The following is a 17,161-nucleotide window of genomic DNA, read 5'->3' as shown; positions in this document are numbered from 1 at the left end:
CAGACAGGACCTCCTCAGATTGCCTTGGCCACCAGCTTGTCTATGGGGCATGCCTGTTCACACAGTGCCTCACTTCTGGGCTGCCAGATGAGAGTTAGTGGGGAAGGACTTTTGTATCCTGCTGGCACCCTGAGGCTGTTGTCCTGTGAGGGAGGGGGACAGCAAGAGAACCCTGCATTCAGAGCAGAAAGTCAAACAGAGCCCATGCCTACCTTGGCTGAGTCTGGGCCCTGGGTGGGTCCGTAGACTTGGATAGAGGTGCTGGAGGCCCCGTGGTTTGCAGGAGGGCAGTGGCAGGGCAGTGGCAGCAGCGTCCCAGTTGCCTAGGTGATGACATTGGAGTTACGGAAGCTGGGAGGCCTATGTGGCCAGCTCCAAGCCAGTGGGTGGAGCCTGGCTGGGAGCCCTGGGTCTGGGGACCAGCTAGTAGGCTTACAGGTATTGTGTTCATGACCCCTGCTCCTGGCGACCAACCTGAGGACACGCTCCCATTACCTGGGAAACGAGTTCAGGAGGTTAAAATCACAGAGGGTAGTTCCTGTTGATGGTCCCAAGCACATAAACAAAGCCAGAAGATGGTACAGTGAACCCATTTACACCTTGGTACCACCGCTCCCTCCCCTGAACAGTTCAGAATAAGCCCTGGGAACTCTGACGTCTCAACAACACACCTCCACGTGTTGGCGGCAGCTAAGAACTTGTCCTTTTGTATGTTAGGAACCATGTCTTTGTCCTGTTCACACCCACACCTAACTCCAGTTGGTGTCGACCCGGGAGGATGAGCAGCCAGAGTGCTGAATTCAGAATTTCTATCTCATGTTCCTAACCTCTAGTCAGAGGACTTTGAAGATCCTACTACACTCCTGCTGCAATGTAGTTTATACTGATAAGCTATCATGTGCCAATGAAGCTTTGCCAAAGCAGACTATGGGAATGGGGAGGGTCCTTTGTCTTCCCCAAACCTTTGTCTTGATAGAGGCTGGCCCCCTGACAGCACACGGCCAAAAGCATCAAAAATATTGCTTTTGCTGGCAGTGTGATGACACACACCTTTTAACTCCAGCACTGAAAGGCAGAGGCAGGTGGATCGCTGTGAGTGTGCGGCCAGCCTGGTCTACAGAGCGAGTTCCATACCGTCCAGGCATAGTGAGACCCTGTCTCTAGAAGGCAAACCATTTCCAATGGACATTACTACTGCTCCTCTCATGAGATAAACATGAAACATCAAACCAGAAGCTCACGGCATCCGGCAGAGATATCTGGAGGAGCGTGATTGGTGGAACAAAAGTAACGTCATGGGCTGGAGGGATGGCTCAGAGGTTAAGAACACTGGCTGCTCTTCCAGAGGTCCTGAGTTCAATTCCCAGCAACCACATGGTGGCTCACAACCATCTGTACTGAGATCTGGCGCCCTCCTCTGGCGTGCGAGCATACATGGAGGCAGAATGTTGTATACATAATAAATAAATCTTTAAATAAAAAAAAAAGTAACGTCATCAAGTCAGGGGCTTAGAGAAATCCAGCAGAACTGACAGGGGAAGTTGAGGCAGTCATGCATACACACACACACACACACACACACACACACACAGAGAGAGAGAGAGAGAGAGAGAGATACAGAGAGACAGAGACAGAGGACAGAGACAGAGACAGAGACAGAGAGAGCTCAGGGATACTTGTGGGTATGGCTGGTGCTTTTCTGGGTTCTCTAGGGATAAGCAGGGAACCCAGCATCTGTGCTACATGAATCCATCTATTGAAGGACAAAAATGAGTGGGAGGATGGATGGGTGAGCAGGAGGACAGACGGGTGAGCGGGAGGACGGACAGGTGAGCGGGAGGATGGATGGCTGAGTGGGTGGCCAATCACATCTCCATTTTTTTTGTTTTGTTTTGTTTTCCAAGACAGGGTTTCTCTGTGTAACAGTCCTGGCTATGCTGGAGCTTGCTTTGTAGCCCAGGCTGGCCCCGAACTCACTGAGATCCACCTGTCTCTGCCTCCTGAGAGCTGGGATTAAAGGTGTGCGCCACCACCACCCAGCTTCCGTTTACAGCTCAAGCCATGTTTCACGCTGTTTCCTGATCCACAGAACAGGTGACAGAAAGGCAGCCAACCCCAGCGCTAGGCAGGGAAGTCAGCAAGGAATTCAAGAGGCCAGGGTTAAAGATCTGTTCTCACCATGCTCCAGGCCCACGGAGGGTGTCTGGGTGTGGACTTTAAAGACATCCCCTGTTTGTCTCCATAGAAAATGGGGAGTGTTAATGAGTACAATGTTGAGGTGAACCTGGTCTCACCTGTTGTGAAGTTAGTAGCATCAAACAATGAATGCTGCTTCTCACACAGGACTGGAGAACTGAGCCAAACCGGCTAAAATCAAGGTGTGGCCACATGGGCTCCTTCCATTCCACAGAGGCTGCTGGAGGGAGCCACCTCTGCACCTCTCAAATCTTCCAGCATCTAGCCACTGCTTCTGGAATGGCACCCTCTCCCCAGGTCTGACCCCCCCCCCCATGATGGCATTGGGTTGCCTGGTTGATAACCCAGGATGACCATGGTTGTCACTGTCCCTGACAGGAGGAAAAGCACCCGAGGCCAGGATGTGGCTGCCTTAGAGAGCGAGCACCCCTCCTTTGTCTCAGCCCAGTCTTTGATCCTGGCCACCAGCTCCTCAACCCCCGCAGAAGTCCCGAGAGTTAGTAGGAGTTCAAGAAAGGACATGATGTTACCAATACCACGAGAAGAGCTACTACCCCTGTCTACCAAGGAAGTGGAGGGATTGATGTATCTAACATAGAGTTCGTGATGGAGACAATGTTCACCTCATCTGCGTTGGCAGAACATTGACTCTTTTCTGTTTTTTCGCTTCTGTTTTCACTGCACACATCCATTTTCACAGACAGCAGACCTGGGTCTCCTAAACACAACCTTGGCCAAACCCTTGTGCTTCTCACCTCATGTGATTGTGTGCCCTGTGTCGTACCCAAGATACAGGGAACAGGCACTCAGAGAACAGCAGTAGGGCATCACTAGACGTTGCCTGGCTTACTGAAGTTTCTGATGGTCCCTCGAGTGGCAGATCCAAAACAGCCTCTCCTGTCCTACTACAAGACCTATTCCCACCAGCCTCTGAATGATACAAAGCATATCCCTGGAGCACTGGTCTCTGTGTTCGGCTTTTTTGCTGTGGTAGGCTCAGTGACCTCCATATTACTCAAGAGGCCTGCACTCTGCAGGACAGAAACCTCAGCTTCAGACTGATGTCACCGAATGACAAAGGCTGAGCTTACAAAGTTTTGGTTCTCAAGCCCCACAACAGGGCCTAGTATACAGCAGGTACTCAACAACGAGCAAGAGATGAATGATTTCATAGTAGCTTTGTGGGTGGATAGATGGACAGGTGGATGGATGGATGGATGGATGGATGGATGGATGGATGATGGATGGATGGATGGATGATGGATGATGGATGATGGATGGATGGATGGATGATGGATGATGGATGGATGGATGATGGATGATGGATGGATGAATGATGGATAGATGGATGGATGATGGATGGATGGATGATGAATGATAGATGATGGATGGATGATGGATGGATGGATGATGGATGGATGGATGATGGATAGATTGGATGATGGACGGATGGATAGATGGATAGATTGGATGATGGATAGATGATGGATGGATGGATAGATGATGGATGGATGAATGGATGATGGATGGATTGATGGACGGATGGATGGATGGACCAGATGGGGCTTTTGATCCACGTAAGAACCATGATAATCAAGACACTGCAAAGCAATGATGTGAGAAAGTTCATCCTATGAATCAGGACTTGATAATTTAAATATATACATGGCTCAAGTGCTATGCTATTTGTCTAAATGAACATTTTTGGGAGACTATGAACACTTGCACAGTCTTGGTGCCAGCCAGGGTTTGAGGCGAGCAGTCCAGGGTTAACCCCTACTATAAAGTATCACTGTGACCAGGGCAGGAGTGGGCACATCTTGTCTGCAAGGTCCTTCAGGTGCCGTCCACGTCCTGTGAACCTGGCACCTCGCTGGCATATCAGGAGGACCCATGGCTAGTGCTCACCCTGTCCCTGTGAGGAGATTTCGTCATAAGCTTCTTGTGAGGGAGACATTTCCTGTTACCTAATGAGAGCATTCAGAAGTGGAATGGACACTCTGCTCCCACCCTAAGTTTCACCATTTTCTGACAGAGTTTTTGTTTTGTTTTGTTTTTTAAACGAAATTCTACTAGCTAACCCACACACAAGTTTGGCTCTGAGATTCAAAGAATTCAAAAGTATCTTGTAGGGCCAACAGGAGACAGGAGGGGTTGGGGAGATGACTAGAGTTTGATTCCCAGCACTCACACCAGGTGGCTCACAACTGCCGGTGACTGCGGTTACAGGGAGCGCCAAGGCTTCCGGTTTCATGGGCACCTACACTCAGTGAACATACCTATACATACACACATACGCAGAATTTAAAATAAAACTTAAAAAAAAAATGAAATGGAGGGGAGGATGGCAGCTGCCACGCAGAAGCTCTAGTGTTTCGAAATGACTCAGGGGTCCGATAGTCTGCCTCCCAGGCGGTTTGCACTGATTCAGAAGAAGCTGTGTGACTCAAATGTGTTCAGGGAGCTCACATTTCAGCATCAAGAGCAGGCCCTGTGTGGTTCCCGGGTTCTGCTCATCACATCTATCACACAAAGCTTGAGCGATGCTCGTGAAATTGCTCTGACCCCAATCTCGCTGTCGTCCTCCTCACTATTTTTATCCCCGTCTGTCGTTTTCACATTAATCCAATTAGCGCTCTGTTTACCGATGCCTCATTTTTTTAATTTGCAGCTTCATTCTGTAAGCTCGGGGACACTTTCACAACCTCGCCTCTCCTCCCTCATTACTGCCAAATAATTAGTCAAGGAGGCGTCCCTGATCAAAAATTAAGGGCCCCAAAGCAAGCTGGAGCATGTCTTATTCCAAAAGAAAGAAGAGACAGGAGGCTGCTGCAATTGCAAAGGCTTTGTTGATGGGGTAGGTGGTGGCAGGAAGAGGGGCTGCCCACATTGTCTGATCCAAGCCTTGCAGATCAAGAAAGTGCTGCCTCTAACTCCCATGGGAATCTCTAGTGGACCCTTCTTCTCTAGTATGGGGACTGAGTCTAGTCTGGTTTGTGTGGTAAAGAGTCCCAGGGACCCCGAAGGGGTAAAAGAGTCACAGGCTGCTTATTGCTCGTGGTCTGGGCAGCACAGATAACAGGAAGTACCCACTGCCACTGGTGAGCTCACCTTCCCTTTGTGGCCCTGTAGCATCTGGCCAGGGTTTCTGGGATTTCTGCAGAAGAGAGAGACCCCATTGAAGATCCTGCATGTCCTCTCCCTAACCCTGGTTCCCCGGATGCACTTCTTGATTCCCACAAGGGCCAGGGAACTGAGAGTTTCAGGGGTGTTCTCGAGTATGGCATGTCCTAGAAAGTGAACACGCCTGGCTGAGCCTGGAGGTCTCAAAATCCACGTCCCCTGGTTTAGCTAAACCCAGAAGAGGGGACAACTCAGAAGTCATTTCCAAAGTCCAGGACATGGTACAGGATGGAGGAGTAGTGTTTCCTTGCTCCCTATGAAGGACCCACTGAGAGGTGTACACCACGCATATTGCCCAAAGTCCAGGACATGGTATAGGATGGAGGAGTAGTGTTTCCTTGCTCTCTATGAAGGACCCACTGAGAGGTGTACACCACGCATATTGCCCTCACAAGGAGGGGCCGTGTCCCTAACTAGCACAGCTTCCTCAGACAACCCCTCCCAGGGATGGCAACTTCTCTGAGCCACAGGTGAGCAATTAAGAGTCCCTGTTATCCCCAAGGGAGGAATCTGGCAGCTGTCACTGGGCAGGGACACTGGGACAGCCCTTCTTAGATACAGCAGCCTGAGCAGGCTGACAAAGCCTGTCTTTGCAGGTCACCTGCCCAGGCCGTGCCTACTCCAGACCCTGTCCCTGGTTGGCAAGGAGATGGGGTAATGGGGAGGGTGGTAATGCCCAAGGAACCTATGCGGGGGGCTGAAACCAGAGAGGCTGTGCAAACTTTCCTGGGTGCCTGGTATCCCTGTGCTGTCCCTCCAGGGGTTCTCGGGTGTGGTCCATGGTGGCTCAGGGAAGATCACAGGAGGAACGAAGCCTCGGCTTCTCCAGAGAACCTGGTGTGGAGGCAGGTGGGTGACTCATGACTCCCAGGGTGGGACTCAGGACACTAGCTCAACACAAGGCACAGTGGCATTTGAGAAAACGGCAGACATGGGCGGGCGGCTGCACTCTGTCCTCTACCCCTTCCCCCTGCAGAAGCCCATTGATAAATGAGACTTTATGAAGTGCTTTAGGGCAGCCTGCACTCCCCCCCTCTCCCCCGTCTGTGCTCCATGTGCTACAATACAGTTCGCGAGCTTTGGGCAAGGGGCTGGAGGTTGAGAAAACAACACAGAGATAGACCGACACACGGACGTCTAATCACTGGTAAAAAGCCCTTTCTTTAATAGCACCATGGAGGCTTAAATACCCAGCAGTCAAGCGGGCCAACAGGTGAAAACCCCATCTTCTGATCCTCAAGGCACAGCTTTTAGTAACTCCAATCAGAAGGTTCTAGCAGGGAGGAGCAGCTGAAGGCCAGGACTCCAATTGGTCCCAACACAAAAGACTTTGTACAGGAAAAGAGAGAGCTACTTGAGCAAAGAGACAGCCCAGAATGGGTAGAAGTCTTTGCTGGCTATATATCTGGCAGGGGATTGACGTCTAGAAAACACAAAGAGGGACTGGAGAGCGGTTCAACTGTTAACACTGGCTGTTCTTCCCAGGGAGCTAAGTTCAACTCATAGCACCCACAGGAGGCCTAAGACTCTCTTCCGGCCTCCATGGGCTCCAGGCACACATGTGGTACACAGACACGTACGCAGGCAAAATATCCCTACCCATAAAACAACGGAATAGATAAAGAACTCAAAACTCCAAACACAGGGCCTGCAGAGCTGGTTCAGCAGTCAAAAGGGCTTACTGCTGGTGAATAGGAGCTGGGTTCCATTCCCAGAACCTGTACCAGGTGGCTTACACAACTGCACACATCTCCAGCTCCAGGGAATCCGACACTTTCCGGTCTGCTGGGGTTCTTGCACACGTGTTGCACACATGTACACGCAGGCACACATGCACGCACATACATAAAAATAAAGCAAATAACCAGGGCGGTGGTGGCGCACGCCTTTAATCCCAGCACTTGGGAGGCAGAGACAGGTGGATCTCGGTGAGTTCAAGGCCAGCCTGGTCTCCAGAACAAGTTCCAGGACAGCCAGGGCAACCAGGGAAACCCTGCCTCAAAAATCCATATATGTAAATAAACAAATGAAGCAAATATTTAAAAAACTAAACACACACACGATTATACAACCCAGTTCTAAAAAACAGACCAATGAAATGAGCAGACAAACCTCAGAAGGGGAAATACAGATGGTTAAAAATCAGAGAAATGCAAATCAAAAGTATGCCAAGATTCCATCTTATTATTCATTTGAAAACAAAACCCAACAGATGCTGGTGAGGATCTGGACAGAAGGAGGCAGAGGAGGGCAAACCAGCACAGCGCTGTGTAGTCAGCAAGGAGGGTCTTTAGAAATAGGTCTCATAGTGATAGTTCATTTGTATTTTAATAAATAAAGCCTGCCTGAAGATCAGAGAGTAAAACAGCCACACTGCCCAGTCTTACAGACCAGGCAGTCAGTGGTGACACACACCTTTATCCCAGTAGCCACACTAGTTTGCCATAGAAACCAAGCAGTAGTGGTGCACGCCTTTAATCCCAGAACTAGAGAGGAATATAAGACGGGAGGAGACAGCTCTCAGACACAGTCTCATTCCGAGATTCCTGGAGGTGGGATCACCATTTCAGACTGAGGGAGAGGTAAGAGCCAGTAGTTTGGCTGTTTTGCTTTTCTGACCTTCAGGTTGAACCCCAAGTTCTGTCTCTGGGTTTTTATTAATTGTGCTACAGATCTACCATATGGCCCATGTGTACCACTGCTGGGTTTCATACTAAAGACTCCAAACTGACACACTGGAGAGACACCCTCACAACCAATGCTCACGGTAGCACTGCTAGCTACTCAATAGCAGAGGACCGGATAAAGAAAAGGCAACAAGGGGCTGGAGAGATGGCTCGGTGGTTAAAAGCACTGCTCCTCCAGAGGACCTGGGTTCAATTCCCAGCACCCACATGGCAGCTCACACACAGCTGTCTGTAACTCCAGTGTGCATGAAATAAAGTTAAATAAAAAAAGAAAAGGTGACGAATATATACAATGGATTTTTTTTTTCAGTTATAAAGAAAGGCAAGGTTATGTCATTTTCATGAACATGGAAGCAGCCGGAAATGATAAGGTTCAGTGAATTGATCCAGTCTCAACAAGATAAACATTGTGTGTTTTCTCTCACATGTGGTTCCTAGATTTTTACATCTATGCATAAAGTCACATTGGTATGCGTGACAAGAAGGTAGAAATAAACTGTCTAGGGCTGGAGAGATGGCTCAGAGGTTAAGAGCATTGCCTGCTCTTCCAAAGGTCCTGAGTTCAATTCCCAGCAACCACATGGTGGCTCACAACCATCTGTAATGAGGTCTGGTGCCCTCTTCTGGCCTGCAGACATACACACAGACAGAATATTGTATACATAATAAATAAATATTTTTAAAAAAAAGAAATAAACTGTCTAAAGGAACGGAGGGGACTGGTAAGTGGGGGAGAAGCATTAGGAACAGTCTTTGTACTATATATGCCTGTCCAAAGAAGTCCTTATGTAACACAGAACCACATACAGTGGATATGCACAATGAAACCTTTAATAGAGAATTCTCAACCTGACCCTGAATAGCATGAGGTCTTCTGTGCCCTGTTCTGGAGGACAGGAACCCACAGAGCCCCTCTACTTTCACAGCATCACAGTTCAGCTGGGCAGGCTCCCTCTACACACACACACACACGTGCACGCACACACACGCACACGTGCACGCACACACACGCACATGCACACACACACCAAACATGGGAGAAACACACACACACATGCACACGCATACACACACGTACACACGCACACACACACACACCAGAGAAAGACACTCAGGTCTCTGTCTTCTTCATCTCTGAAGTCCCCAGTGTCTAATAAAACCAATGTTGAGGTGCTTAGCATTCACACGGTGGCTTCTAACTTTTTGTAACTCATGTTCCAGGAGATCTAATGACTTCTTCTGGCTTCCATGGGCATTCTCTCTCTCTCTCTCTCTCTCTCTCTCTCTCTCTCTCTCTCTCTCTCTCTCTCTCTCTCTCTCTCTTACACACACACACACACACACACACAAACTACACGCACATACATGTAAGCAAACACTCATATACATAAGATTTAAAAAATCTTATTTAAAAATTAAAATATAGCCAGGGGGTGGTGGCACATGCCTTTAATCCCAGCATTCAGGAGACAGAGGCAGGCAGATCTCTGTGAGTTCGAGGCCAGCCTGGTCTATAGAGTGAGTTCCAGGACAACCAGAGCTACACAGAGAAACCCTGTCTTCGAAAACCAAAATAGATTTTTAAAAACTAATTAATCAAAATCTAGTGTCAGCTCAGTTGTGGACTTCCCTGTTGAGATTCTCTCCTTTCTCGTTGTCCTTACCGAGAACCTGCCAGGCAAGTGCTCTGCCACAGAAGTGTATTAGAACACTTTGGACTTTTTGTTTTGAAACCGAGTCTCCCTAAGTCATTTAGGATGGGTTTTAACCCACTTTGTTGCCTAGGGTGGCTTTAATCTTTTCCATCCTCCTTTCTCAGCCTCCCTGGTAGTTGGGATGACAACCCCAGCCTGAATTTATCTGTCTTTTATGACAATGACCTCACCACACTTAGGATGATGTTGCTCCTCCTTTTAGTTGCTGCAGGGATCTCCCAGCCCTCTGCCTCTCCATATGTAAGTGGAGGAAACACAGCCCTACTGCTGCCAAGAGAGCAGTGCAGTGGCCCGCAGTGGCATCATGCAAATTCTCTAACCGTGGCTGCTGTTCATCCTTGTACCCAAAGCACACTGGGAAAACAAAAGGGGTTTTACTGAGAACCCACAGAAGGTTCTAAAATACCAGATGTCATCATCCCAGGGCCTCTCACCCTTCAGTCTGTTGAAGTCTGCCCCGGGCCAGCCCCAACCACCTCCATCCTGCACTGACTCTGTGTAAACGGGGTTCAGGACCACAACCTCATCGCTTCAGCCACAGGTCTAAGGTCCATACTGAGACTCAGGACATATAATCCCTGAACATGGCTGCAGAACACTAGGACATGTGACTCCATTGATCACTCTTAGTGTCTTGAGACTGCAGATCCACAGTGGCACTGAGAAGGAGCCGATGGCGTAGTTCTGAAGGACACATACAACAGGAAAGGGGTCCCAGCTGTGGGGAGAGGTTCTGGACCTCATCAAACCAAAGTCATGTCTAGGGCTGGGTCAGTGTAGTGCTTGCTGTAAGCATGAGTACCTAAGTATGATCCCCAGAACTCATGTTTAAAAAGTGGGGTGTGGGGCTGGAGAGATGGCTCAGAGGTTAAGAGCATAGCCTTTTGGAAGGTTAAGACCTTCCAAAGGTCCTGAGTTCAATTCCCAGCAACCACATGGTGGCTCACAACCATCTGTAATGAGGTCTGGTGCCCTCTTCTGGCCTGCAGGCATACATGTAGACAGAATATTGTATACATAATAAATAAATAAATAAATAAATATTTTTAAAAAGTGGGGTGTGCAGGGTCATTAAGATGGTTCATCAGGCTATAAGGCATTGGCAGCCAAGCCTGAAATTTGAGTTTGAAACTCAGACTCCACAATGGTAGAAGGACCCAACTCCTCCAAAACACTCCTCTGACCACCATGGGCATGCTGTGATATGTGTGTACTCACAGATGTAAAATGATGATGATGGTGGTGTTGGTGATGATGATGATGATGATGATAATAACAATAATAATTGCATGAAAAAGGCAAGAGCATTGGTGTCTTTAAGAACAAAACCAGGCATGATTGCAAGTACTTGTCCCAGTGCCGGGAAGGTGGAGATCCCTGAGGCTCCATGGAGAGACTCAGGCATAAATGAGAGGCTCTATCTCAAACAAAAAGATGGATGCAGCTGGGCGGTGGTGGCTCACATCTTTAATCCCAGCACTCGGGAGGCAGAGGCAGGTGGATCTCTGTGAGTTCGAGGCCAGCCTGGTCTACAAGAGCTAGTTCCAGGACAGGCTCTAAAGCTATAGAGAAACCCTGTCTCGAAAAAACGAAAAAAAACAAAATAAAACAAAAAAGGCGGATGCCACCTGATGAACAACACCCAGGGTTGACTTCTAGCCCCCACACCCATAGGTAAGCGTGTGCACTTGCATGTGCATGCATGCGCACGCGCACACAAACACACACACACATTTGCATATTCCTCACCTGCTCCCTTTCCCATTGCCACGCAGGCCTCTGCCACCCACAGGCCCTTTTCCTTTCTGGGGCCCAATATGAGCCACCTTTACCTGTGGAACACCTGTGCATGTGGATAGATACGACCAAAGCTGGATTCCCCTGTTCCCCATAAAGTGTAATCTTTTTTGTCCCTATACTTTAGTAACTGGGAAAGGACTTCAGTGGCTGGAACTTGGAGCCTGGCAGACGTCTCCTGTGACAAAACGCAAGCACCCGGGGTTGTGCAGAAAAGCTTCTTCAACTTTCAGAACGAGGCATGGATCACTCCAGAGGCCAAGGCAGGAGACTCATGACCACTAGGCTTAGTCTGGGCTGCATCTGGAGACCTTGCCCCCAAACAAACAAACAAACAAACAAACAACAGGAAACAGCCCCAAAGCTCAGAAGGCAGATCATAATTGCTGTTCTTCCTGGGTTTCCTGTCCACAGCCACAGCCCGGAACAATTAACCTTGCAGTAACTCAGGAACTAACGGGCATGTGGCAATGCCTGTAACTCCAGCTCCAGGGCATCTGTGACAACCGCTCTGGCTTGTAAGTACCGGCATTCATAGGAACATACCCACATGCAGACACACACGTACCCCCCCGCCACACAAAACTTTTAAAATAAAATAAACATTTTTAAACAGGAAGCACCCGTAAAATTTCTCCTGGAGTTTTTATAATTCAAGCACAGTTGTTAGAAACAATGAAAGCAGATGAATCTCAGAAAAATAAAATTATAAGCAAAGTCTTCCACAATAATTAGGGATCATAATATGTTTGCTTTAAAAATAGCTGCTAAGTCTTTAAAAAAATTTTTTAGTTACTTTGGTTTATCATTTTATGTGTATGAGTGTTTTAATTGCATATATGTGTGTGCCCCACGTGTGTTCCTGGTGCAGGAACCAAAGCAGAGGCCATAGAGGAAGTTGCTTATTCGCTGGTGTGGGAAGTCCTTCTGTATGTGTTGCTTTTATTGGTTAATGAATAAAGAAGCTGCTTTCGGCCAATGGCGTAACAGATTACAGCCAGGCTGGGAGATATCTATATCTATATCTATATCTATATCTATATCTATATCTATATCTATATCTGTAGTAGGTGGAGTCAGAAAGACACCATGGAGCCGCCAGAGGAGAAGACACAAGCTGGTGGTTGGAACCCTGCCGGTAGGCAACAAGCCTCATAGTAAAATATAAAATAATAGAAATGGGTTAATTTAAGAGATAAGAGTGAGCTAGAAATATACTTAAGCTATTGGACAAGTGATGATTTAAAAATATAGTTTCTGGGGCTGGAGAGATGGCTCAGAGGTTAAGAGCATTGCCTGTTCTTCCAAAGGTCCTGAGTTCAATTCCCAGCAACCACATGGTGGCTCACAACCATCTGTAATGGGGTCTGGTTCCCTCCTCTGGCCTGCAGGCATACACACAGACAGAATATTGTATACATAATAAATAAATAAATATTTAAAAAAAATATAGTTTCTGAGTGATTATTTTGGGGCTGGGCAGCCGGGAATGAACGAATGGCCTCCTACTGCAATTGGTTTGCTCCCATGGCTCACACGGCATGCCATCTTATACTATCTAGGACCACCTGCCTACAAGTGGTGCTGCCCCCAACAGCTGGGCCCTTTTACATCAATCACAAAACAAGAAAAAGCTCCACAGGTTTGCCCATAGTTGAGGTTTCCTGTTCCCAAATGGCTCTGTCAAGTTGACATAAAAACCAGCCAGCACTTATATTTTTTTTCTTGTTTTATACCAGCATCTCATTGTGTGTCCCAGACTGGCCTCAAGTTCCCAATCTTTCTCTTCCCGTCTCAGCCTCCCTCTTGCTTTAGCCTCCTAAGTCCTGGGATCATGAGTGTCCTGCATCTCTGGGCTCAAGTTGTCTAAAATTGGATTCATTGTAGGGATTTTGTGGGGTTTTGCTGTTATTTTGTTTTGTTTGACAGAATCTCACTATGTATCCCTGGCTGACCTGGAAAAAAAATGTATATATATATATATTTTTTTTCAGGCCAGCCTCAAACTCACAAGAGATCCTCCTGCCTCCTGCCTCTGCCTTCTGAGTGCTGGGATATCTAGCTGATAATTTTCTATTTAAAAAATGTTTCAGGGCTAGAGAGACCACTCAGCAGTTAAGAGCACCAGCTGCTCTTCCAGAGGACCTGGGTTCAATTCCCAGCACCCACATGGCTGTTTGTAACTCCAACAACTGTCTGTAACTCCAGTCCCAGAATATCTGACACCTTCACACCAATGCACATAAAATAAAAGTTGAATTAGGGCTGGAGAGATGGCTCAGTGGTTAAGAGCACTGACTGTTCTTCCAGAGGTCCTGAGTTCAATTCCCAGCAACCACATCGTGGCTCACAACCATCTATAATGAAATCTGGTGCCCTCTTCTGGCCTGCAGGAATACATTCAGGTGGAACACTATACATTTATATTTATTTATATATATATACATATATATAAATATATATATACATATATATAAATATATATATACATATATATTTATTTTTATAATAAATAAATAAAACTTGGAAAAAATAGTTAAACTAAAATCAGTGTTTAAAAAGTGTTTTAAAGCTTGTCCATGTGTATTTACACATGTGTGTGGGTACCTGCAGAGGCCAGGAGGGGTGTTGGACCCCCTGCAGCTGGAGTTAGAGGCTCCCAGCACAGGTCCTCTGGAAGAGCAGCAAATGCCTTCACCATTAAGCCTTCTCTCCAGTCTATTTCAAGAACTCTCCAGAACTCAATTCCATACTGCCTCTCTTAACTTCTGATTTCTGTTGGATTTTTGCAGATGGGCCCCACAAAACTCCCCATGAGTTCTCATTCAGGAAGCTGAGAAGCAACTCCCTGAAGACTCTCAAAATAAAATACTATTTTTCCCTTATAATGAAAAAAAAAACTAATTTTGTCACGTTTGCACAGAGCTCAGTGCCAAATGGCCTTTGTTGGTATACATTCACATGAATATTTAGTTAGTTATATGAAATCCCAAGAAGTCCGACCTTGTTTCTATCAGTCATACTTCTAGTTTTTCTGCTCTCTCTTCTCTCTCTCTCTCTCTCTCTCTCTCTCTCTCTCTCTCTCTCCTTCTTTATTCTTTTTTATTTGTTTTTTTTCAAGACAGGATTTTTCTGTGTAGCCCTGACTGTCCTAGAACTTGCTCTGTAGACCAGGCTGACCTCGAACTCACAGAGATTCACCTGCCTCTGCCCCCTAATGCTGGGATTAAAGGTGTGTGCCACCAACACTCATCTCTTTTCTTTAGAAAAAAAAAGATTTATTTATTTTATTTTATGTGTATAAATGCTTTGCCTGCATGTAGTATAGAAATGCTTATTTCCACAGAGGTAGAGTTATTTGTATAAGTAAAAAACAGTAATATCATCTCTCTCTCTCTCTCTCTCTCTCTCTCACACACACACACACACACACACACACACACACACAGAGAGAGAGAGAGAGAGAGAGAGAGAGAGAGAGAGAGAGAGCCAAAACAACATCATTATCAACAACAAAAAACTCCACATTAAACAACAACAGCAAAACCAAACCTGGCATGGCAGCAAATGTCTGCAATCCTTGCACAGAGGAACAGAGACAGTAAAAATATCAGTCACTGAAATGGGTAAGAAAACTCCATGAACTGTAAAGATTTTGGTTTGTTTGTACATTCATAACTGGAGAAGATGAGAAAATTTTTCTTAGGTATTGAGTTCACAACACTCCTAATTCTAGTCACCTAGCCTCAAAGAGTCCTTTCAAAAACAGTGCTCCGTGCAGGGTACTAGAGTGCGCGGCTCTGTCTTATGTTTTCTAGGCTGCTTAGCCAACACCAGCTAAAGAGGAGAGAACCACCCAGAAGCCCCTGACTTAGACCGTTTGTCAGATGGGGGAGGGGTCTCTCAGCTCTGGTAGTGTGAAGACGTAACTCCAGGCCCCTTGAATCACACACTAAAGCCTCCTTTGCCTAACTGTAAATGGGCATACTTGCAGTACCTACTACATCAAGGGAATGTTAGAAAATTATAGGCAAATCAAAATCCTAACTTATTTAGCCTAATACCAGAACACAGCCTTTACCCAAACACTCACTAGGTGCTAATTCCTGCAGCTACGTCATAAGCAGTAGTTTTGCTGAGCAATTCTTTCTTCTTTGGTCCTCCCCTGTGGAGCAACAAGTCCAGGAAAAGCAAACTCTCTTAAAGAGAAAGTGTCTGCAAAAGCACGCAAGGTTGCTCTGCAGGGTGGGAGGCAGCGAGAGGGCATTGCCTGGTCTAAGCTGTCTATAGCTGGACTAAATGACACAATGTATTTGCAGCATATTTAGGCAGAAACAAGGTTGAATGACCCGGGTTTTGTTTTTTTGTTTTTAAAGGAATCTCTGTCCCAGAATATTAATTACTCCACAGTTTCTTCTCTGAGGTTGAAGTAGAATTTGCTATCAATAACGTTTCAACGTAGTCTTTGATGAACCGGAAACTAAATCTGGCTTGTTAGAAGGAACAAACAAGAGTGTTTTGAGGATTTCTCTGGTTCGTTTTTCTTTTCTTTCCTTTTTCTTTTCTTTTCTTTTTTTTTAATGAACACCATTCACCATGTACACAGTCATTTGTGTTGCTTCTGGGCAGTAAATTGCCCTTGAATTTGGTGACAGAAACAGTCTCCCACTGAGGTGTAAAAACAACTGTAATTAAAGGCAATGACGAAACGGCTTTGCTTTGGGGTTCTAGGAGTCTCAGGGTTAGTACATCCCTGGATACATCCCGGCCTCCTTGAACCTCCCTCAGCCCTCAGTCTCCCCTCTTCATCCCTACTTTAGCTGTGTTCCTTTGAATGCGTCACCACCATAAGTCCATTCCAGAACCTGGGTTGGGCATGCTCTATAAATAAACATGAAACAGAAGCATCTTTACCACAGGACCTACTCCTGACAGATGCCACCAGCCTGCACCCAGGTCACAGGCAGATTCCTGCCACCACCTCTCCAAAACCTGGGGACTGGTCCTCTTCCCCGGGTACAATCAAAATCTAGGACCAAAAGCCAGCACATTTGGGGCCACTTGGTGGATATCAGCACTCTCCCAACCACTTTGGATATAGTGCTCTGGCTGCTTTTCTCCCAACCTTTTGAGAAAGACACTGTTATGATTGTTTTTGCAGGTAATAAACTGAGATTCCTAAGGGTTAAGTAACTTGTCCCAGACTATTTGCAAACAGGGTGCCCACCGGAATGGGGTGTCCACCGGAATGAGCAGGCCATGCCTGCTCCTTAGAGCCCTCACTAGAAGAACCATATTGCTCAGCATCCCGCAAGTACCCACAAGGACCCGCGATGGATAGGCAGTCTCCCAGTTAGGCCAACCAGTAAGCCCAGTCCCGCCAGACTAGTGGGAATGCAACATCTTTGAAGACACTTATTTTTAAAATTACATACACATTTATACAATCATGAATGGCAAAATTTCAAATATTCTCCTTTTGTTCACAAGGTAATGTTTTAAATTTTTTATTGAATAATTCAAAGAATGAAGGTGGGGGGGGATCCGCGTTTGCAACACGCCGAGAATTTGTGAGGCACTTTG

At 46.7% G+C, this 17,161-nt stretch overlaps 1 protein-coding gene across 1 annotated transcript in view; it reads right to left on the bottom strand.

The window, feature by feature from the left end:
• The window catches only part of Tp73 (tumor protein p73), a 77,606-nt gene that overhangs the window by 59,452 nt on the left and 993 nt on the right, over positions 1–17,161 (bottom strand). The window lies entirely within an intron of this gene.

Source organism: Arvicola amphibius, chromosome 6 (assembly GCF_903992535.2).
Source record: "Arvicola amphibius chromosome 6, mArvAmp1.2, whole genome shotgun sequence".
In the NCBI taxonomy this organism is placed as follows: domain Eukaryota; kingdom Metazoa; phylum Chordata; class Mammalia; order Rodentia; family Cricetidae; genus Arvicola; species Arvicola amphibius.
Note: the sequence above shows the minus strand (reverse complement) of the source record. Positions and strands in the feature narration are given on the sequence as shown.